Genomic DNA, 24,110 nt, shown 5'->3' on the forward strand with positions numbered 1-24,110 from the left:
TGATAATTATAAAAAGTCAATTTTTATATGAATACTTTTATAGTTTATCCCAGGGTTGTTAAGTCCTTGTCCAAGAGACAACTAAGCTGTTTGTTGAAAGAAGAGTTTTCTGTGTTGTTTTTTTTGTTGAGTTCATTGAGTTCTATGTTATTTTCCCATCGAATTTGGTATATTTCTAGGGCATTTTGTTATTGAAGAATTAAGAGGTGTTGCACGGTCACATGTGTGACCTAATGAAGTCCAGAGACTATGGCTGGACCAATGAGTTGACATGGTGGCAGACATGGAAGTTGCACATGACTGCTGGGGTTTCTAGAAGTATGTGGGGTCTGGGGGAGGCTGCAGGAGGCTGCCCATCTGACTCTGAGAATACATCAGAGTTCTCAGCCTGGTCACAAGAGTGCCTGAAATAGTTCGCAGTTTGGCACCTCTGCGTAGTATGTTCATGAAGCAATGGAGTTGAGCCCTTCACGTGGCTGCAGTGGTGGGTGTGGGTGTGACTGCTCAGGCTTTGGCAGGGCAGGGAGTCAGCCCACACATCTTGAGGGACCCATTGTTTTCACAATAGGGACCAGGGTTTCCAAGAATTTTGTTTTATTTATTTATTTAACTTTCCATTTGTCTTATATATTTAATTTTTTTTTATTAGTGAAACACCATGAGGTACAGTTGTAGACTTACAAACTTTCGTGCTTGGATTTCAGTTATACAATGATCAAGTACCTATCCCTCCACCAGTGCCCATTATACACCACCAATGAACCCAGTAGCCCTCTCATCCTTCCATCCCCCCACCCACCCCACCTCTGTGGCAGGGCTTCTCTATTGCTCTCTCTTTCCTTTAGGGTGTTGTGGTTTGCAATAAAGGTACTGAGTTGCCATTGTGTTCGGTCTATAGTGTACTTTCAGCATGCATCTCACATCCTGAGTGAGTCCTCCAAACACCCTTAACTTGGTGGTCCCTTCTCTAACTAAGATGCCTTTTCTCCCCCAGCATGTGCTGTGGCTTCCAAGCCATGGATAAGATCTCTTGATACTTATCTCAACTATTCTTGGGTGTTCGTCTCCCATTCTGTTACTTTATATTCCCCAGACGAGTGCAGTTTTGCTATGTCTGTCCCTCTCTTTCTGATTCATTTCACTTAGCAAGATACTTTCCATGTAGAACCACTTGTTTGCAAATTCCATGACTTATCTTTTCTAACAGCTGCATAGTATTCCATTGTATAGATGTACCAAAGTTTCTTTAACCAGTCATCTGTTCTCGGGCACTCAGGTTTTTTCCAGATTTTGGCTATTGTGAGCAGTGCAGCAATGAACATAGAAGTGCAAATGTCATTTAGACTATACTTTTTTGCCTCTCCAGGATAGATTCCCAGGAGTGATATTGCTGGGTCAAATGGAGCTCAATTTCTAATTTTTTGAGAATTGCCCATAATTTTCCAAAAGGGCTGAACCAGTCGGCATTTCCACCAGCAGTAAAGGATAGCCCCTTTCTCCCCACATCCACAGCAACACCGGTTACTTTTTGTTGTTTTGTTGGGGGGGGGGGCCAATCTCTGTGGTGTGAGATGATATCTCATTGTTGTTTTGAATTTTGTTTTATTTTTAAAAATAAAATAAAACTTTTTTTATTTTGTCACTTAAAACGCTGTGATTTACAAAGTTGCTAATGGTGCGTTTACTACAAGCATTCAATATTCTAACCCCAAATTCACCACCTCTGTGACTTTTGTTTACCATTATACCCATTTTCCCAACCACCCTCAAGCCTGTCCCCATAGCAAGCCCCAAATAATTTATTTCATATTGCTTGTTACCACTAAATGGCTAATGAAATGACAGAAAAAAATATGTCAGTAAAGTTGTGTGAACACAGAACAAACTATTGCACAAATCTGGGAGCATTCCTTGAGGTTTCTTCCTGTGGGAATTCATTACCTGGTATTTTAAACTGAAACTTCTATAAACATCCAGGGAACTAATCATAAAGGTCAAGATTGTAGATGGATTACTTTAAAACTGACCTTTAGCCCTTCGAGTATTAAGAAGACATGACAGGGACTGGAGTGATAGCATAGCTGGTAGGGCGTTTGCCTTGCACACGGCCGACCCAGGTTCCATTTCCAGCATTCCATATGGTCCCCTGAGCACTTCCAGGACTTATTCCTGAGTGCAGACCCAGGAGTAACTCCTGTGCATCACCAGGCATGACCCAAAAAACAAAAAACAAAACAAAACAAAAAGAAGTCATAAGATAATCATCATCCTGCTATGTTGTGTTCTGCTGTGCTTGGCTTAATGAAAGGATTATTTTATATAAAAGTACAAATTTTAAGTACAAATTTTCACATATCTCAAATGTTATATCTATTATATGTAGATTAAAGACAAATGTCGACAATGTCTAAGTACTTTTTGGTTCTTGAGCATGAAATACTAATTATTTTTCCCCTGTCCTACCAGAATATTCTATAATTACTGAAAATTGATCAACTGGTAAATGCTTAAGATCCTAAAGAGTAACTTTGGGGTTTATGTGAAATTTGTGAGTCAACATCTCTGTGGACCCTGTATGGTGTCCTAAAGTGCAATCTCTGGACAGGCAGACCCCTGTGTATACAGTCTCTAGTGTTGATGCAGTCCTGAGGTTCTGTGGGATCTCACAGCCTGAGGTCTCTATTCTCTTGAGTGAGGTTCCTCATGAAGGTGTGGGGTCTATCTGAGGTCTGTGAAGGAAATCTGTGAAAGAATCACGCAAATTTTGTCTTTCTGTGAGGCAGCGTAAGATCCAGTGTCTCCCTGGGAGCATTATGTGACCTCTGGGACAGAGTCCTCTGTTCAGAGGTTGTTTTGAGAGATTAAAGCGTGACTTTCCCTGTTTCTGATTTACCTTATGGAGAGCTGAGCTGCAGGGTGACAATGAGTGTGTTCCTTTGTCTGTTTCAGCAACCTCATTAACAGGTTCTTTTTTTAAATTATTATTATTATTATTATTATTATTATAGCATTACAATATTGTTCATGACTGGATTTCAGTCATACGGTATTTCAACACCTGTCCCTCCACCATTGTATTTCAACATACGGTATTTCAACACCAGTGTCCCCAGGTTTCCGCCCCATCACCCTTTACCTCCAACCCCCTGCCTGCTTCTATGGAAGTTGCTTTTCGTCAATGAGGGAGGGTTGTTTTTTTTTTATGTAGGAGTACTGCTATTTATTCAGTCACTGATTAGGCTGATTGAAACTAACAGGTTCTTAATCAGAAGGACTCATAGGATCTGTGTCCAGCTCCTCCCAACGCCTGGTAGTCATAGGTCTGAGTGCCTGAGAGGACCAAACAGTTGCCATGTCAGTTCTGTGCAGTTATGAGTTTCCAGGGCTTTGTAATGTGCTCTGCTTAGGGTGACTCACCCTCTGCAGTCTCTACTCTGGAGACTCCTGCACAGTGTATCTTTCCAGACAAAAAGCCTGGTTCTAGGGAGAAATGGCAGTGTAAAGGCCATGTACCATGTGTTGGGGCCTCGCAGACATGTATTGGTTGTCATACATTGGATTGCATTTGAATGAGGGTCAAACCTAGAGTATCATTATCATGGGAATGATCCCACCACCTGTGCCCCCTATCTGCCTTCTGTGATACATAGTGGAGAAAACATTGAGACCTTTCTACTTGTCTGACATTTTCTTTCATGTACAGGGATCCAGATTAGAGAATAGTTTGACATCAAGCAGAGACAACATTTCTGAACTTTCTCTCCTCTCCTCACATCATTTTGGACGGATCACTTCCAGTCACCCATGTGACAAATTTTATTCAATAGTTTTTTGCTTGAGTCAGGCAAGACTTAAATGTCCAACGTCAAACCCTTGATCACTGTTAAGTTTCTACCTTTCCCTTGAGTCCTGTCCTTGAGTCATATTTATGTTAGTTTCCAGACTGGGAAAACACCTACTGGATTACCTAGAATCATTTTTCCCAAATAGGAGATATAATAATGTGCAACATAAACATATTGAGATTAGACTTACCTTATTCTTATATATTTTTTCTACTCTGGCCCTAAATGTGGCTTCCCAAGTCAGTGGTCTGTGAGATTGTATAAGATGAGACCCTGGATGTGATTTCAGTGAGTTTTTGAGCCTCTAACTTCTTTTTTTTGGTTTGAAGATAGTAATGAGACATGTGGGATGCCTTGCTCATTGCATCATTTATGGACACTTTCCTTCCTGGGATCCATTTAAAAAAATATTAGTGAATCACTGTGAGGTACAGTTACAGACTTACAAACTTTTGTGCTTGCGTTTCATTCATACAATGATCGAGTGCCCATCCCTCCACCAGTGTCCATTTTCCAGCACCAATGGTCCCAGCATCCCTCCCACGACCCCCACCCCATCCCTCTACCCCACCCTGCTTCTGTGGCAAGGCATTCCCTTTTGCTCTTTCTCCTTTTGGGTGTTGTGGTTTGCAATAGAGGTATTAAATGGCCATCATTTTCTGTCTATAGTCTACTGTCAGCCCACATCTCCCACCCTGAGAGGGCCCTCCTGGCACCCTTTACTTGGTGGTCCCTTCTCTATCTGAGCTACCTTTTCTCCCAGCATGTGAGGATGGCTTCTAAGCTGTGAAATAATCCTCCTGGTACTTATCTCTACTATTCTTGGGTGTTAGTCTCCCATTCTGTTACTTACTATATTCCACAGATGAGTGCAATCTTTCTACGTCTGTCCCTCTCTTTCTGACTCATTTCTTAACATGATACTTTCTATGTTGAACTTGGATCCATTTTTTAACTGCCATCTCACCCAGGTTTAAAGCAGCCAAACAAAAGATATAGAAAAGACATAGTGCTATGTTCCTGCTCCACCTACTCAGGTTTCTTCTCTGGGATAAACTTCAGTGGAAAACTTGGAAATTAGTGAAAAGACAGTTTACTTGATGCTGGGGAAAAAGAAGCTACCTGCCTCCAACCTCCCTTAAGATTCCCCATTTGCTCATACAGTTTGACAGAACATCCTTACTGCTGTCCTCAAGATAGGAAAAGAGAGAGCTCAGGGGTGGGGAACATCAAAATGTCAGTAATACAAAGAAAATTGGTTGGAATGGCCCTTTTCTTAATAAAATCATTCCCTAGGGAGAGAAGATACATCCCTAAAGGCAGTTGGCATTGTTTCTTACCAGCATTTCCAAGGACTAAGTGCCTTCTTCTGAATTATGCACCCGTACCCATCACTACCAATTTGCTGTGAGATGTGAAGCCTCTTGGCTCTAATGCTTCCTGAGCTTGACCAGGACAGTGTCCAGCCCTGTCGTGCCTTTGCAAACCTGCCCTCGACAGATGACTAACTTTCAAAGGATGGAGGCTGACAAGAATTCACAGACATTATAGTTTTGTTTAAAATAATTTTTGGTACTTGTGTAATGATTATATGTTGGTAAGAAGGTATTTGGAACAAAGAGGTAACTCACAATGCCACTGTCAACGTCCCTCCATTCCCATTTTTTCTTTTTTATTAACAATTTTTATACATTTTATTTTCATAAAGTAGTTCACAATGGTCCATTACAGATAGTATTCAAACACCCACCCAACCAGTGAGCATCTTCCCGCCACAATAAGAGGGAAGTGTGTGAAGGTTGTTGACTTCATTGTGGGGCCACTTAAGCCCATATACACGCAATAATATTAAATATAATAATATGTGGGGACATTTAAGCCCATATACAAGCAAGAATACAAGCAAGTATATTAAAACCAAACACATGTATGCTGCTTTAGGTACATCAGTGGGCTAGAGTATAAGTGAAAAAGGCTCTAGGAAAAACTGTGTCACTCTCTTCCGGAAGCTTTGTTTCATAGTCTCTGGATCTTGGCTGTCGATGAGATTACATGGTGCCGGAGGCACGTTGTGGGTGTGACTCCCAAGCTACTGGAAAACTGGGGATCTGGGTGAAGGAGGCCCAGTTCCAATCCAAGTAGGCTTGGACATCTCAGCCACAGGTCCCACATACCTGGGTTCCTCTGCCGGTTCCTTATGAGTGAGGCTCGTCCGAGCATGTGGAGAGTGGCCTTGAGCATGGCTGTGGCTGGGTTCTGGAGGTTTTCAGCTGCCAGTGTTCTGATTGGGGCAGAGAGAGAAACTCAACCCGCCCCCTCTGAGGGGGCCCCGGAGGTGAAGACAGTTTGGCAAGGGGGCAGGAGATTCTGCCCATTCCCATCTTTTCAGGGAGCCAAACTACATACAAAGCACAGCACAGACAGAAGCTTCCATCAGAGAAATCACAACACAGACATGACCTTAATGAAAAATCATATTATATTGTAATACATATGGATTATAAATCTGAGTTCTAATAAACTTTGTTTTCATTATGAGGAAAACTAGCTTTCCATACCAGGAAAGGCTAGAGAAGCATTTTAGGGTTTGCCAGATACAAAACTTCCCTTTAGAAAACAGTGCCTTGGGCAGTGTTGATAATGTCTGTGGGCACCTGGGACTTTTGGCTCAACTTGGCAGGGACTGACTATGGGCACAATCTTCTTCATATAGGGGATGGATTTATTTCATGCTCATTTCCCCTTTCTCAAATCTAACCTTTTTAAGGACTCTTGATCTCTAAGGATTTTCACCTTTGGGGTAACTGGGGTGCTGTCAACTGTATTTTTCCGTTATTTAGGGTTGAATTGGGCCCTGTGAGAATATAAAACTCCATACCCAGAGAATTAAATTAATAGCTCGTGTTCTTCACTTATCACTTAACTTCCCGTTAGTCGTCGATTTGCTCGAGTGGGCGCCAGTAACGTTTCCATCTGTCCCTGTCACGTGCTAGTGTAGCCCAATGGCATCTGTTCGCTCTGGAACATGAAGAGCCTCAAACCGATCGTTCATGATCTTGACGAAGAAGTCTGACCATCTGGTAGGTGGGCGGCCATGCGGTCTTTTGACGTCCCGTGGAATCCAGTCAGTAACAGCTCTAGTCCAGCGGTCGTCTTTAAATCTCATCACGTAATGAGCTCGTGTTCATTTAATATAATAATTGTGCTCTTTTCTCCTCTAGGATCTATCCAATAGCTGACATTAGTGCCTGAGACTCAGACATGTGGCCATCATTAACCTGCCTTTGCATGGTCCTTGGCACTTTGTAGAGGCTCCTGGCATTTGATTTTTTGCTTTATAGAAAGGCAGTCAAAATATAACCCTATTTTTTGAGAAAAAAAATTCTGAATGAACCTCGTTTTGGCGGCATTTACTCTCAGGAGAATCCAGTATTGACTAAAATGGAAAGAGGCGAGTCCCATTTCTCAGTTGAGAGGTCTGCAGTTCTTCAAACTCTTTAGGTTTTCTGGGGCTGGGATTTCTACACTCTATCATATTAGAGTCACTCATCTTTCCTTGCCTCTTGAAAGAGTCCTTATAGGTAAAATTCACAGGGCTTCTCTGTTCTAGGGTGTCTCTTGCTCTTTAAAAAAAAACACATAGTACTGGGCAAGCTAACTGGTCTCCAGTGGGATTTCTTTGGACATGGTAAAGGGGAACACAAGAAGGAAAGTCCTGTGCACAATGGATCACCTGTTTGGGATGGACTAAAGGCTGATTCTCCATATGGATTTGAGCACGCAATACCTCTATTAATGCATGATTGTCTGGATGCTAGAAAATTGGCATATCAAGGAATAATGGGTCTGGAATGGTTCATGATTATTCATTAGCCTTCTTGGGGATATATTTAATGTGGGTTTCTTGTAAAAACTCAATTTGAATGCATTTTTACTCTATTTGTTTGAGGAACAGGTGACTACTTGGCCTCTACTCTCCCCATGGTCTCTTTGGTTCTCAAATATCCTAACTTCATCTCCACTGTTTGTTCCCTATGGCAAAGATCCTGTGGCACCCAATTGCTATTTTCCAATCTTGATCCATTTCTAGAACTTTGACTCAACTTTGAGCTGCTCTTCTTAGCACTTCCTGCAGATTCACTCTGCCAGCTTCTGGCCCTGAAGGAATGTCAAGGAACTGGTTGGCTAACTGTATTCAGTGGGCCCAGACAGAGATATCCTCGTGTAACCATGGTTGCCACCAAACAAGTTCTCTCAGCACACCTTCAGGATTATCTCAGACACAGGAGAAGTGACTGGGCTGTCCTCTCTGGAGTGGAAATTGGTTATTTATTTATTTATTTGTTACTTTCTCTCCTATATGGTTCTGAGGAAATTCTCTCTGGAACTTGGTAAATTCACTTGAGTGGATCCCAGGTGTACATGCAAATTTCAGGTGAGATGAATATTGAATCATTCCTAAACTAAAAAGATCGAAGGACTTGGTAACATTGAGTGATGACCACCACCTTTTGTTTGACCCAAACTTTACAATATGTGCTTTTTACAGGGGATCTTGTAAAGAAACCTGGAATCAGCTCTCTCAGACTTATTCCCCCAGTTTTCACTTTACTTCCAGATTTTGGGGCTTCTCTTTTTCTCACGTGGCTGCCAGTGCATTCTTTCACCAGTCAGTGCACAGCCTTGGGTGTCAAGACTGACCCCTTCCCGTAATGTTCTGGCCCTATTTCCCTGCTGCTGTTTTATTTCCAGTCTCTCTTGGTACTTGTGAGCAGCTTCCAGTGATCTTGGATCAGGCACTCTTGGAGAAGTTTCTCCAGTTGCTGCTGGAGGTCAGGAATGATTGTAGAATTTGGGGGGAATAATGGAAGCTACCAACCTATCCTCAAGAGGACTGGAACTGAAGACACTAAATGTTTCCTGAGATCTTTCTGCTGTAGGAGATAAGGTCTACCCATTTCACAATTGCTTCTACATCAAGAGTCATTCTGGCTGTGGAATCTCAAACTGTCTGAGAGGTTCTGGTTTATTTTCTGCTCAAGAAAAAGCAACTTCATAAGATGCACTCTGAGGTGGAGAAGTTGGTATGTTTTGGAGAAAAGGTTGAGCCTGAATCACTATTGAAGGTGTCTGGCATTGACTTAAGCATAGACTTAAAGTTAGGATAGAATCAACAGAGGGGATGGGTCTGTGCCTGGGAAAGCAGTGGGGATATATTTGCCTGCAGTTGCCCCGGTCGGCATCAACTATGCCATTGAATAAATGAGAAGAAGACTAAGGTTTGGGCTATTTCTGCACAAGGGAAAGGTTAAAATTGGGTCGATTGAGTGGCCAATGCCTGAGATGATACAGCATGAGAAACTGGTCAAGTGTATGTATGCGAGGGCTCTGTGGCACAGTGCCCAGTGAAGTGCCAATGAGTGACACTGGAGAAGAATCTGAGTAGAGTTCAGCGATGATGGAGCAAGGGGATTTGGAGGACAGGTTCCTGAATGAGGCAGGGGTATTGAGGGAGGGGAGAGGGAAAGTGATTTAGGTGATGGGCGTTGCAATTGATGAGTATTCGTCATTAATGGATCTTAACTGATGACTTTGGGCTTCATGAAAAGATAGAGACTTGCCTTAGAGAGTGGTTAGTCAAAGGAGCTGAGGGAGTCCCTGTGGATGTAGCTGGAGCATCTGTTTACACATGCTGTTCTAAAAGACACTGACTTCCAGCTGATGTAACTTTGTACTCCTCACCAGACTGGTCTTCGCGTGGGAACAAATGAAGGCTGCCCTTGTCCTGTCACTTCTGCTTCCTGCTGCAGGAGATAGAGACACAAGTTGAGCCTGGACTATACAGCTTAGGAGAGTAGAGAGGTGTGAGCAACAACGAGAACCTGCAACTGCCCCCACCTATCCAGAGACTTTCTACTGCCCCCCACCTCTCTAAACCCCCTCCACTGCTTCCATCTTTCCCAAAATCTTCACTTCATGGGGGTTTTCACACTTATTCTGTAACACTCACCCTTTCAGGTTAGCCTCAGGCAGTCAACAGCCTTGGTTACACCACAGGCCCTAGTACAAAGAAACACACAAGAAGAAAAGGAGAAGATGTCTTACCTTCACAGAAGTCAAATCAGGGTTTGAACTTCCTCCAGTTCTTTCAGGTCAACTCTCTAAGGTGGAAATCAGAGAAAATGGGATCATTTGATGAAGAGAAGTGGCTGGACTGTTTTCAGGGTGTTAGTGCCATATCTCTCTAGGGGAAAATCTGGAGATTAGGTTCTGCTGCCCAAGACTCAGTGCCCAAAGGCACATAGAAGCTAAAAATGAACAGTTACTTTAGAACTAATGAAGCAGAAAAGGACTGTGGTCACTTTCCAGTGGAATCCAGTGGAATAAACAATTTGTCTCTCGTTAGATCCAGGCATTCCACTTCCCAATTCAAGTATGATTGTTGCACTGCAGCCAACATACTTTGACTGGGCAACCGACCATTTCCTTGATTCTCATGCTTCCTTCTAGCCTACACATCAGAAAATACTATGTTCAACCACTTTTCATGGACACTGAGTAATGAGGTCTTCCACTGACACCCTCAGATCATGGAGTTGGACTATTAGAAGAGTACAGATGGGAGATATCTCTTTAGGGAATTTGGGATTGAAGAGTAGAAGCTTACCATTCAGAGCTTAACTTTTCTTCCTCCTCTTCTTCCTCTCTCTAGACACAGTTTGATGTTTCCTGAAAGATGAGGAAGAAATGAGGGGACTAGTCCCCAATCTCACTCTCTTCGGCAAGGTTAAAAAGTTATTTTTTAAAAATAATTTGACTACCTTCCATGAATAGAACTTTATTTCTTTCCCTTTTAGTCTCTTTAAAGTGAGTAAAATGTATTTTGTTTGAAGGCTGAAAAGAATTTTTTCTGAACTTCCAGCAGGTGGGGTGCTTGCCTTGAATCACTTATAGTCTTGAGCCAGACTTGATTTAGTTCACACAATTTAAGTATAACCAAGTTATAATCTATTATTTCTAAGAATGCAAATGATATCATCCCTATCTCCAAGTTTGTTCTGTTTTATAGAATGACTCATTTTTTGAAAACACGATTATTCTTTGATGCAACAAATAAGCTCTGTGGACATACCAACCTCTGCAGAGATGTCCCTGTGGGCTCTATTGCTGTGGCATCTGTCTCTAGTGGGTGCAGGTCTCCCCCTAGAGGTACTGAAAACCACGTATTTCTCCCAAAAGCTTTTGATTGTTTTAGGACACTGGAGGGAATTTTTCTCTTCTAATCCATGTTGTTGCTCAGTAAAAAGATATTTAAGAACCTAGATTAAATGGTCAGTTATGAGTAACTTTCTAGAGTTCCCACATGTTATAAACAATGGCAGAGGCATAATATAAGACCTTGATATTTTTTTATGTACACAAACACATTATCCATAGCCTTGTTAATTTAGAAAAGACTTTATGGCTTAGTAATTTTCTATATAATAATCAGGATGCTTAGTCATGTGCCAAACACATGAAGCAATGTTATCATGACCACACAGTCTGAATAACCACAGTCATTTTCAACTGCATTGAATGAATTATAAAAAGGCAATTCTTGAAGAGAAATTCCAAAAGGAAAAAATGTAATTTTTCAAAGTAAAGTGAAGACAAACAGACAAATAGACACGTGTAATGCCTACAGGCAGAGATTGTTTTATATAGAAGAATAGTATTCACATGACTGATCATTAATAGAACATTTGGAGTGATAGCACAGCGGTAGGGCGTTTGCCTTGCATGCAGCCAACATGGCCGACCCGAGTTCTATTCCTCCGCCCCTCTCGGAGAGCCCGGCAAGCTACCGAGAGTATCTCGCCCGCACGGCAGAGCCTGGGAATCTCCCCATGACGTATTCCATATGCCAGACACATTAACAACAAAGTCTCCAATGGAGACGTTACTGGGTCTGCTCGAGCAAATTGATGATCAATGGGAGGGCCTTTACCTTGCCTTTACCTTGTTCTTCAATATTTTCTTTAGTTCACAATATTTTATTACAAATAATACTCAAACACCCACCCTACCAGTGAGCATCTTCCCACCACAAGAAGAGAGAAGCGTGTGAAAGTAGTTGTTTTTCATTCTGGAGCCATTTAAGCTCGTATATAAGAGAATACAGCACATATGATAAAACCAAACAAATGTGTGCTACTTTAGGCACATCAGTGGCCAAACGCTCCAGGAAATACTGCATCGCTCTCTTCGGGAGCTTTATTTTATAGTCTCTGGATCTTGGACATTGCTGAGATACATGGCGCGGAGGGTGGGGGCGCAGTTTGTGGGTGTGACTGCCAAACTATTGGAAAACTGGGGAGCTGGGGGGAGGAGACCCAGTCCTAATCCAAGCAGACTTGGAGATCTCAGCCATGGGTCCTGCATACCTGGGTTCCTCTTCCGGTTCCTTCATGTATGAGGCTCATCCGAGTGGTGGAGAGTGGCCTTGAGCATGGCTGCAGCTGGGTTCTGGAGGATTTCAGCTGCTGGGGTTCTCCTTCATCTTTCTTAGTATTAGAAAATCTCAATTGAATAAATGTTTTAAGACAAAGAGACTCCGCACCAGGCTATTTTCACACCAGGCGCTTCAGAGGGGATGGATGAGAGCCCTCCCCGCCCCAAGGGACCCAGCCCTTGCAGCCCTTGCAGCCAACCTCCACTATGCAACCGCTGCCATGCTGCAGGCTGCTTTCTAGACCACGTGGCCACTTTGTGGCCACACAATACATCATAAGACACTTCCTACCCCATAATTACCACACCATGTTTGATGAAATTCAGACAGTAGACAACAAATCATAGAGAAAAAAAAAAAATATATATATGCCTCTCAGAGAGCCTGACAAGCTACCGAGAGTGTCCCACCCACATGGGCAGAGCCAGGCAAGCTCCCCGTAGTGTATTTGATATGCCAAAACTAATAACTATAATAGGTCTCATTACCCTGGCCCTGAAAGTACCTCCACTCATTGGGAAAAATGAATAAGAAGAGGCTGCTAAAATCTCAGGGTTGGGATGAATAGAGACGTTACTGGAACCCGCTCGAGTAAATCAATGAACAACGGGATGACAGTGATACAGTAATTAAGACAAAAAAAACCTATTAAATATATTTTTGGCAAACAAAATTAGACTAGCTGCTAAATAAAATGATTAAATAAATTACAAATTTTAAGTGCCCTTCCATGACAGATTTAATTGATTTTTCTAATCTTGTAGAAGAGCTAATCATGCCTTATAATTTGAAATGGAATTGTATTCTTTATATGTATATGAACATATAACTTCATATTTTTAATACTTTTGTAAAGAATATTTCATTTCAGTCAGCATGTTAAAATTAATTTTTAAATTGTGTATAATGTAAATAAAATACTGTTTGTTAGTTGTTTCCTTAAGTGTTTTTTGGTTATCTCAATCACTTGTCCCCAAATTGTGACGTATACATTTTGAAAATGATACCTCTAGTGGCAATATGGTTAATAAGAAATAAACACAAGATTTTAAGAAATCTTGCATTTCTTAAAAATTACAATAAAATCTCTAGACAAAATAACAGATATCAGATCCTTCTACAAATTGAGTGGGTACATGCAGACTTAGTATGGAGATGAAGTCAAAGGATGACTTACTGTTAAATTCCCTAAATTTTCTTCTTCCTTTATTTTAGCTTCTCTTCCACTGCCACCTTCATTCCCTACTCCCCACCCTGCTTTCTCCACCCCCTTGTCTTCCCAGTTTACCTCCTCTTTCTCCTCTATCTTCTTTTCTTATATACCTTCATTTCTTATATACCCATTCAAGAGCTCTGCAGGAACTTTGAATTGGCATGTAGAGAGAAAGCTCTACCAGAATCCTCTTTCTTTTCAGAGTACCAGGAATGTGGGTTTTACAGAGCATGGTTTAGTTTGGTTTGGTTTCTCCTTCTTTCACCTACAAATCTACCCATTCTTTTGATAATCTATCCCTGGGCAACAAATGAAAGTCTTCCACTTCAAACAGCATGGCAAACATAATTCTCAAGATAAGTTTTCGGTGCCAGAAACCAGATAAGTCTCCCATCTCAAGTGGGCTATCCAAACACCCTTTACTTGGTGGTCCCTTCTCTGCCTGAGCTGCTTTTCCCCCAGCATATGAGGCCGGCTTCCAACCCATGGAGCAAACCTCCTGGTACTTATCTCTACTATTCTTGGGTGTTAGTCTCCCATTCTGTTACTTTATATTCCACAAATGAGTGCAATCTTTCTATGTCTGTCCCTCTCTTCCTGACTCATTTCACTTAACATGATACTTTCCATGTTGATCCACATATATGAAAATTTCATGTCTTCATCTTTTCTAACAGATCCATAGTATTCCATTGTGTAGATATACCAAAGTTTCTTTAACCAGTCAGCTGTTCTTGGACACTCATGTTTTTTCTAGATTCTGGCTATTGTAAACAGTGCTGAAATAAACACACATATGCATTATGTCATTTCTACTGTACTTTTTTGCATCTCTGGGATATTATTCACAGAAGTGGTATTGATGGGTCAAATGGAGCACAATTTCTAATTTTTTGAGAGATGTCCATACTCTTTTCCAAAAGGGTTGAACCAGTCGACATTCTCACCAACACTGAAGGAGAGTCCATTTCTCCCCACATCCGTGTCAACATTGGTTGCTTTTGTTCTTTTGGATGTGGGCCAGTCTCTGTCCTATGAGATGATATCTCATTGTTGTTTTCATCTGTATCTCCCTGACGATTAGTGATGAAGAACATTTTTCATGTGTCTTTTGGCCATTCGGACTTCATCTTTGAGAAAGTTTCTGTTTATTTCATTGCCCCATTTTCTGATGGGATTGGATGTTTTCTTCTTGTAGAGTTTAACCAGTGCCTTGTATATCCTTGATATCAACCCCTTATCAGATGGATATTGGGTGAATATACTTTCCCATTCTGTAGACTGTCTTTGTATTCTGGTCACTGTATCTTTTGAGATGCAGAAGCTTCCTAGTTTGAGATAGTCCCATTTGTTTATCTCTGTTTCTACTTGCTTGGTCGGTGGCATGTCATCTTTGAAGATACCTTTAGTTTCAATGTCGTGGAGGATTTTGCCGCCCTTGTCTTCAATGTACCTTATGTGTTCTGTTCTGAGGTCTTTATTCCATTTTGATCTGACTTTTGTACATGGTGTTAGTTAGAGCTCTGAGCCCATTTTTTTTCATGTAGCTGTCCAGTTTGGCAGCACCATTTGTTAAAGAGACGTTTCTTGTTCCACTTCACATTTCTTGCTCCCTTATCAAAGATTAGATGATTATATATTTGAGGGTGTGTGTAAGGATATTCAACCCTATTCCAATAGTCTGCAGCTCTGCCTTTGTTACAGTACCATGCTGTTTTTATTATTATCGCTTTGTAGTAGAGTTTGAGATTGGGGAAGGTGATGCCTCCCATCATTTTTTAAAATTTGTTAAAATTTTATAAGTTAGCTCATAATACTTGATTACATTTAATATTCAAAACCAATCCCACCACCATTACACCTTCCCACCACGAAATTCGAGATGTTTCTATCCCAAGTCCCAATCCTTGTTCCAAAACACAAACTAAAGAATATATTTTGTATTGTCTGTTATGAAGAACTGCTGAACTTGCTTACAAAAAATTGTTCGTATAGGAAACAGTGTGTAGATTTTTTCATTTTGGCAGGAGCCATTAAGACATTCTATAAGATATCACTAACATGTTGTTAAAGTTTGGTTGATGTGAGCTTTGGTATATTTGTCTGAAAATATGTATGTATGCATATATATATATATATTTCTCTCTATGATTTGCTGCCTACTGTCTGAACCCCATAAAATATGGCGTGGTAATTACGGAAAATGGATAGAGAGTGCCTTATGATATGTCCAGGAATATGTTCACTCATATGTGAAACTCGGCCCAAGTGTGTGGAAAGCGTCCTGGAGTGTGGCAGCGATTGGGTTGTGGAGGTGGGAGGTGGCTTATGGATGTCACCCATGGGTCCCGAGAGACTGGGGGAAACGGGCAGAGGATATCTGCTCCCGGGTCTCGTTGAGCCCAGTGTCCAAGGGCACAAAGTTCAGCATTACCTGGCTTCTGTAGGACTTTACTCATGCTTGAGGCTCCGCCAGTGCATGCAGAAAGCAACCTGGAGCATGGCGGCAATTGGTTGTGGAGGTCGGCTGCTGGGGCTGGGTCCTTGGGGCATGGAGGGCTCTCACCCGCCCCCCTCTGGGGCGCCCCAAATGAAAAAATCCTGGCATAGAGTCCGATGGCATGGTTATGACCTCCCATCTTCTTTTTCCCAAGAATTGCTTTAGCTATGCATGGGGGGTTGTTGTTCCACATGAATTTCAGGAGAGTTTGATCCATCTCTTTGAAGAATTTCATGGGTATCCTTATAGGAATCACTTTGAATCTGTATAATACTTTGGGGAGTATTGCCATTTTGACAATGCAATTCTCCCACTCCATGAGCAGGGAATTTGCTTCCATTTTCATGTTCTCTTTTATTTCTTGAAGTTTTCTTTGTACAGGTCCTTTACCTCCTTAGTTAAGCTGATTCTGAGGTACTTGATTTTCTGAGGAATTATTGTGAGTGGGATTGCTTTTTTCATGTCACTTTCTATTCTCTCATGATTTGTGTATAGGAAAGTCATAGACTTTTGGGTATTGATATTATAGTCTTGACTTTACTATACAAGTCTGTTGTTTCTAGGAGCTTCTTGGTAGAGGCTTTAGGCTATATATAGTATCATATTATCTGCAAATAATGAGAGTTTGATTTCTTCCTTTCCAACTTGGATGCCCTTAATATCTTTTTCTTGCCTAAACCGCTATTTCAAGTACTTTCAGTACTATATTGAACAGAAGTGGTGAAAGTGGGAATCCTTGTCTTGTTCCCAATCTTAGAGTGAAGGCTCTTAGTTTTTCCCCATTGAGAATGATGCTTGCCATAAGCCTGTGTTAGATGGCTTTGAATTATATTGAGGAAAGTTCCTTGAAAACCCATTTTGGTGAGAGTTTTAATCATTAAACGGGTGGTGGATCTTGTCAAATGTTTTTCTGCATCTATTGATATGATGTATTGATCTGCATCTATTGATATGATTTTATATTTTCTTTTGTTGGTATTATGGATTATGTTGATTGATTTCCAAATGTTAAACCAACCTTGCATCCCCGGGATGAATCCCACTTGGTCGTCGTGTATGATGTTTTTGATGAGTTGTTGGATTCTATTTGCTAATATTTTGTTAAGGATCTTCGCATCTGTGTTCATCAGGGATACGCCAGTGATTTTTTACTTGTGGAGTCTTTGTTCGCTTTTGGTATTAGGGAGAAATATGCCTAATAAAAACTCTTTGGGAGATTTCTGTTTCTTCAATTTCCTGAAAAAGATCGAGAAGAATTGGCAATAGGTTCTCTTTAACTGTTTGGAAATATTTGCTAGTGAATCTATCTGGACATGGGATTCTATTTTTGGGATGAATTTTGATTAAAGTTTCAATTTCCTTGATATTTATAGGTCTATTTGGGTATTCCAGATCTTCTTGGTTCAGCCTTGGGAGATTATAGGAATCCAGGTATTTATCCATTTCTTTTAGGTTCTCTTGTTTTGTGGCATGCAGACTTTGAACGTAGTCTCTGATGATCTTTTGAATGTCTTTGGTTACTGTTGTGATGTCCCCCTTTTCATTTCTGGTTCGGTTTATTAGGGTTCTCTCTCTCTCTTTCTTTATGAGTCTTGCTTATGGTTTGTCAATCTTGTTTATTTTCTCGAAGAACCAGCTCTTGGTTTCATTTATCTTTCGAATTGTTTTTTGGGTTTCTATGTCATTGATTTCTGCTCTAAGTTTTATTATTTCTTTCCTTCTGTCTTGTTTGGGCTTCTTTTCTAAGAACTTGAGCTACGAGATTAAGTTATTTATGTGGACCCTTCTTCCTTCCTTTGAAATGCTTGCAGAGCTATACATTTTCCCCTTAACACGGCTTTACCTTCCTCCCACAGGTTCTGGTAGCTTGTGTCTTCATTCTCATTTGTATACAGGTACCTTTTGATTTCTTCCTTGACTTCCTTCCTAACCCTCTCGTTGTTGAACATTGAGTTGTTTAATTTCCAGGTGCTTGATTTGGTTCTTTGTGTCTGTGAATGATTAACTTCTACCTTCAGTGCAGCATGGTCTGAAAAGATAGTTGATACAATTTCTATTGTTCTGATTCTATTGAGGTATGTTTTGTGACCCAGCACGTGCTCTATTTTGGAAAACGTTTCATGTGAACTGGAAAATAATGTGTATTCTTTTTTTGGGGGGGGGCATGTAAAGCCCTGTATAGATGTATTAGTCCTTTCTCTTCTATTTCTTCCTTCAAAGTCTGTGTTTCATTGCTGAGTTTTTATCTTATTGATCTATCCAGAGGTAATAAGGCAGTGTAGTATTCTCCAACTACTATTGTGTTGCTCCCAGTGTTCTTAAAATCTATTAGCAGTTATTTTAAGTATTTAGTTGGTCCCTCACTGGGTGCATGTATGTTTAGGAATGTGATTTCTTCCTGCTGTACATATCCCTTGATTACCAAAAAATGGCCTTTGCTATCCCTTCTAATCTTTTTCAACATGAAATCTATGTTGTTGCACACTAGTATGACCATCCTGATTTTCATGAGGGAGTTTTTTGCTTGCATGATTGTTTTCCATTCTTTGACTTTGAGTCTGTGTTTGTTCTGACTTTTCAGATGTGTTTCTTGTAAGTATCAGAATGTTCGGTTCAGTTTCTGAATCCATTTTACCACTCTTAATTGGTGCATTTAGACCATTGACATTGTGAGAGATTATTGAATGAAGTTTGTCCCATCTTTCTCTAGAGGTTTTTGTGTTTTTAGGGGTTTTCTTGTCTTACAGTAGCCCCTTTAAGCCTTCTTTTAAGTTTAGTTTTGAGTCCATGAAGTTCCTGAGCTGTTGTTTATCCATGAAATAGTGTATCATTCCTTCGAGTTTGGTGAGAGTTCAGCCGTATAAAGTACCTTGGTAAGGTATTCACTCCATTGAGTTTTTTTCAATATATCCCATCATTGTCTTCAGGCTTTGAGGGTTTCCTCTTATAGATCTGCTGTAGATCTATGGGGTGCTCCTTTGTATGTGGGTTCTATAGTAGTGGGTGAGAATTGATATGAGTAATGCAGTAGTGTAAAAGAGGAGTCATTTTATAACTGGTATTACCAACTCCCAGAGACAACTCAGTCACTCCCCAGTGATACATTCTCTGCTTACTCCCAAAGCACTTTCCTCTGCCTGAGCATGATCTGAGCCAGAATCTGTGACCTAGTATGGGTGTTTACTGACCTTACTCTGGTTCTGGGGAATGAGACCCCCACTCCTTCTAGTGTCCCCTGATGAGATGGCACCTGTAACTATACCAGTTCAAGTTAGATTGGGAGCAGCTAGCAAAGTCACCCAGGGGGCCACAGGAGTTTGCCTGTCACAAACTCAGTACCAAGAACTTTCTGCCCAGGCTTAGCAGGATCTCAGATGTTGAAAGCATAGTGAGGGGCCTGTAGGGTCAGGCAGATGTCTTAGTTTCAGGCTGGGAAGTTTTGAGAGCCCCTAGACCAGCATAGAGACTGTATTAAGACACAGGATGTAGACTCAGGGAAAATATTGATGGAACTGGGTCTCATGGATGGTTTCTCTGCTGGGACCCATTTCCACAGTGATGATAACACTTGTTTGGGCCCTGTCTACTCAGCATATTTATAATACCGCCCATGCTGGAGGCTATTATGTTACTGCATTTCCTGATCTTTAGGAATTGCTTTAGAGTGCTCATGTCTTGGACCCTAAGAAGTAAAGGCACCAAAAGGGGCTGGGATGATGAGGAAAAGAGATGCCTTTCCATATCTCAAACAGGTGAACATCAAGCAGGCAAACACCAGAGAACAGCACAGCCGAGTCTGGGAGACACAGAATGAAGTGCATTCAGGAAATCCTTGAGATGGTCAGTCTCACTTTGTAAACTTGGCAATCAAGGAAAATACCCAAGATGTGCTCATCTTCTTGAGGGGGTCTAAACTCTGCTTTGCAAAATAACATGAGTGGAATTTCTACTTCTGTATTCTCTTGCCAGCTGCCTGCAAATACTCCAATCCCCACTTTAGAGAATAGATATATAAAGTGAAGCTCTCACCTTTGTTTCAACTCTGTTCTTTTGAAGCATGGGTTCTGCTATTACCACCAGTCTAATACACCAATGTTTCCCTCTTCTCAAGGTGTGTTGCTTGTCTTCCATTTCACCTGAAACCTAGATATTACCTGGTTCTCTTAGTCCCTAGAGATCTTGATTTGTGACCACCAATGCCTTATCCTTTTAAGATATAAGTTAGCATTGGAAGTCAAGTGATATTACAGAGATTTGTATTCCTGGGTTCTCCTTGACTACAAATTTCCCACATAATATTTTCCATTATAAATTGAGGTACCAAAATTTAAATTCTTTTATACTAACTTATATAGTTGTAAGTTTTGGAAATTTTGTGCAGTTTTGTTCCTCTTTGAATCAAAGAGACCTTTACACAAAACAGTACAGCAACGATTCAAAATTCATAAATCTGGTGGTTTGACAATGCCAAGAAGTTTCTTTGGTGTAGGCAACCTGGGTCTAATATCCGGGTCTGCATTGTTCTTGAATACCCTGAGAGTGTTTCCCCAGCACAGAGATGGGAGTATCTCTGGAGCACCAGTGAAAGCAGCGTAAAACAAGGAAACCCAAAGTCATTATTGTGACCGTTGAAAGAATTATGAGTAGATAAAGTTTAAAACGATAATGCTACTAGTTCGTGGCACTTATAATTCTGGAGCTGAATAGAAATTTGGGGATGAGTTATACATGTACAAAACACACGAACACATCCTTCAACAATATACTTTGAACATAAGTTCAAGAATACTTTTCTCTAAAATCTGTTCATATAATGTCAAACCAAATTCTTATTTAACTAAAAATAATACCCAGTCCCATACAGTTTTATTATTGTTCCGTTGACAACACAAATGAGATTTAAACAAGAGATTAAAAACAAAATCTTATTTCTTACACTGCTAGAGGCTGGAAAATTTAAGAACAAGTGCAGTTACATTTCCATGAAGTACTTCATGTGGGTTCAGATCCATAGTCTCCATGCTGTATCCTCAGACGATGGTTCGGGAGTAGTGATCTCTCAGAGACCTCTTTTTATAGAGATATTTCTTTGAGAAACCTCCAAAGATGAGTTTTCGAATCTAAGAACCGAAATACCTCCCTGTGGCCCCAGTTCTTATCATCTTTCACAGTTAACAATTTCAACGTTTGAACTTCAGGGGAGTCTTGGGAGGAATAGAGACATTTTATATATATAAATACGTGGGCTATACCCAGAAACCTACCTTGCATTAGGTTGAGCTAAGGTAATGACCTCATAAGGTATCTATGGTGGAGAACAAAACTGGTTGGTCAAAGTCTTAGGGCCACATCAGTTCTTAAGTAGCCTCTTTAGATGCCTCTAATGTGGCCTATAAAGACTACGAAATGTGCTCTGACTCCCCTCCCATCTTCATCAGATCTGTGGATTCTTGAGTTCAGTATCTAGAGAGAGAAGTTTCAATTATAGCATTTTACAGAAACATTCTCAGTTATGCAAACTGATTTTATTTCTATAACAAATAAATATAAAGAGAATGGCTCATTGTGAGGTAAAATGGCTTTTGTTATTCCCCCATCATGTTTACTACTATTCTGGGTATGAGTGAGACCATTCTGTGTGGCTCTCTCTCCCTCTGAGTGACTGTACTCAGATAATGTTCTCTAGATCCATTCATGTATCCACAGAGTGCATGATATTATTTTATGGCTCAATAATACTCTATTTTTGTAAGCACTGTAGTTTCTTTATCCACTCATCTCTTCTTGAACACTTAGATTGATTTCAGATTTTGGCTATTGTCTCTCCAGTGCTGCAAGGAGAATAGGGGTGCAAATGTCTTTTATCCATATTTTTGACTCTTTGTGAATATTCCAAGAAATAGAATGATGGGTCAAATAGAAAATCAATTACTAGTACCCCCCCAAATGGAGGCAAGAATATGAGAACTGATCTTCAGTAGTAAGCATGCTACTTGGCAGTGGTTGAGGAGTGGGGAAGATAACAGTGGGCTAGAACAATTGTGGAGGAAACTTTCACAAAGGAGGACGAGGGGTTGCTGAAAGGTGGTTAAGTGTTAGGCATGAAATCCTTTCAGTAAAGCATTGTAAACTACAGCGAAAATTTTTAATTTTTTAAAAAGTGCCGGTCTTAGAGGCAGACTGGGAAGAAGGATGCAAACGGATTTGGATGGAGGAAGCATTGGTGGAGGGAATTGGACGCTGAGGGAGGGATTGGCATTGAACATTGTGCGCCTGAAACCAAATCCCGAATGACTTTGCAACTTCACAGATTAACATTTATAAGAATAAAAAATAAAATGGAGCCATGTCTTTGTGTAAGTATACACCATTGTTACAATGTCTTGTAGGTTCTTGTACCTGTAATTCCACATGGTGTATCATGAACTTTGCAGGAAACAAATCAGAGACATCGAGGTGTATCCTTGGGAAATACAGTGATCATATCAGCACCACTGATACCCATAACCAAAGAATAAAAGTGCTGAATAGAGATACAAGTAGAATTAATATGGGAGAGATAAAGTTAATATCTTCCCATGAGAGGACTCAGGACAGAACTCCTGGAGGAGATATCCTGAAGATGGAAATACCCTTAGCCTAATAGTCCTGGAGTAGAACAGGGCCTGGAAGTCATTCTGTCCTTCCCGAGTCTGTGGACTTCCTACTCCAGAGTCCAAGGGAAAGGTGCATTTCTAGAGTGAGCCAGCAAACATTGTTAGCACTTAAGATAAATAGTAGTGATAAAGCACAATATCTTCAGAAACAAGTATTTGGAGTAAATTAATGGTCTCTGAACCAAGCTTCTGAAAAATCATTCTAAATTTGAAAAAAAAAAAAAAGAACTCATGTGACTCACTCACATCTACAAATATCAGATAAGGCAGTCCTCCAGATGAGAGTTTGTGTTTTTTAGTTGTATCACTGGTGTAATTTATACATTCCTCATCCCACCTCCCAGAGTATGAGATCAAAATCTTCTCTGTTATAATGTGAGTATTCAATATACTTTAGGTTATGAGATACAAAGGACCTTAAGGATGATGATCTTTTGACAAGGATTGTAAGAAGTAGCTATTTGGAGAGCAAGAGGAATTTCCTTAGATATTATCTCATAGATCTCATTTATATAATCACACACCATTTATTTTTTTAATTTTTGTTTAATGTATTTCAGATTTACAAATGTATATTGGGTTGCCATGCACAATGACTGCAACCACCACTTCCACCACCATTGTCCTCCACCGAGTCTCCATACAGTACCTGTATTCTGCTCATCTTCAACTCCAACTGTCCCCAAACTGATTGTTAATAAGTTTTGTCACCGAGAGTGAGCCATTGTGTAATTCTATCTATTCCCTTGTTTTGTCTTTCTGTGTTTCACAGTTGAGCGAGACCGTTTGATGTTTGTCCTCACTCTGATTTATTTCTCTTAACATAATACCTTCCAATTCTGTCCACATTTGCTGAAAACAGAATGATTTTATCATCTCTTGAAGATAAACAGTATTCCATCTTGTATACATACCACAGTCTCTTCAGAGGGATTGTTGCACGATATGTATTTCACATCCTATGTTGATTACTGAGTTTTTTAGAAATGAGATTTAAGTGGCTTTGCTGATTTATTTTTCTTCTAGATGATTATTTATACATGGAACTGTAAAGTTCTTTGCATTCATTGACTTTGTAGCTTGGTGTAAGTATTTATCATTAATAAACATTTTTAGGCTGAATCTTTGGGGTTTTCTCTGTATATTCTTATATCATCTACAAAGTAATAGTGTAACTACTTTCTTCTGGATCCCTTTGATTTTTCTTTCCTGAGTTGTTTTAGTAAGTATTTCCAAAACTATACTGAGCAGCAGTGGAAAAAGAAGACGTTCTTGCTTATCTCTCCTCCCAAAGGGAAGGCTTTTACTTTCACACCTTTGAGTATGATGTTGACTGTGGATGTGTGGTACATGGTCTTTACTATCTTGAAATATCCTTCATTCACTATTATATTCAGGTCTA

Source organism: Sorex fumeus, unplaced genomic scaffold, assembly GCF_029834395.1.
Source record: "Sorex fumeus unplaced genomic scaffold, SorFum_2.1 ptg000063l, whole genome shotgun sequence".
NCBI classification, from domain to species: domain Eukaryota; kingdom Metazoa; phylum Chordata; class Mammalia; order Eulipotyphla; family Soricidae; genus Sorex; species Sorex fumeus.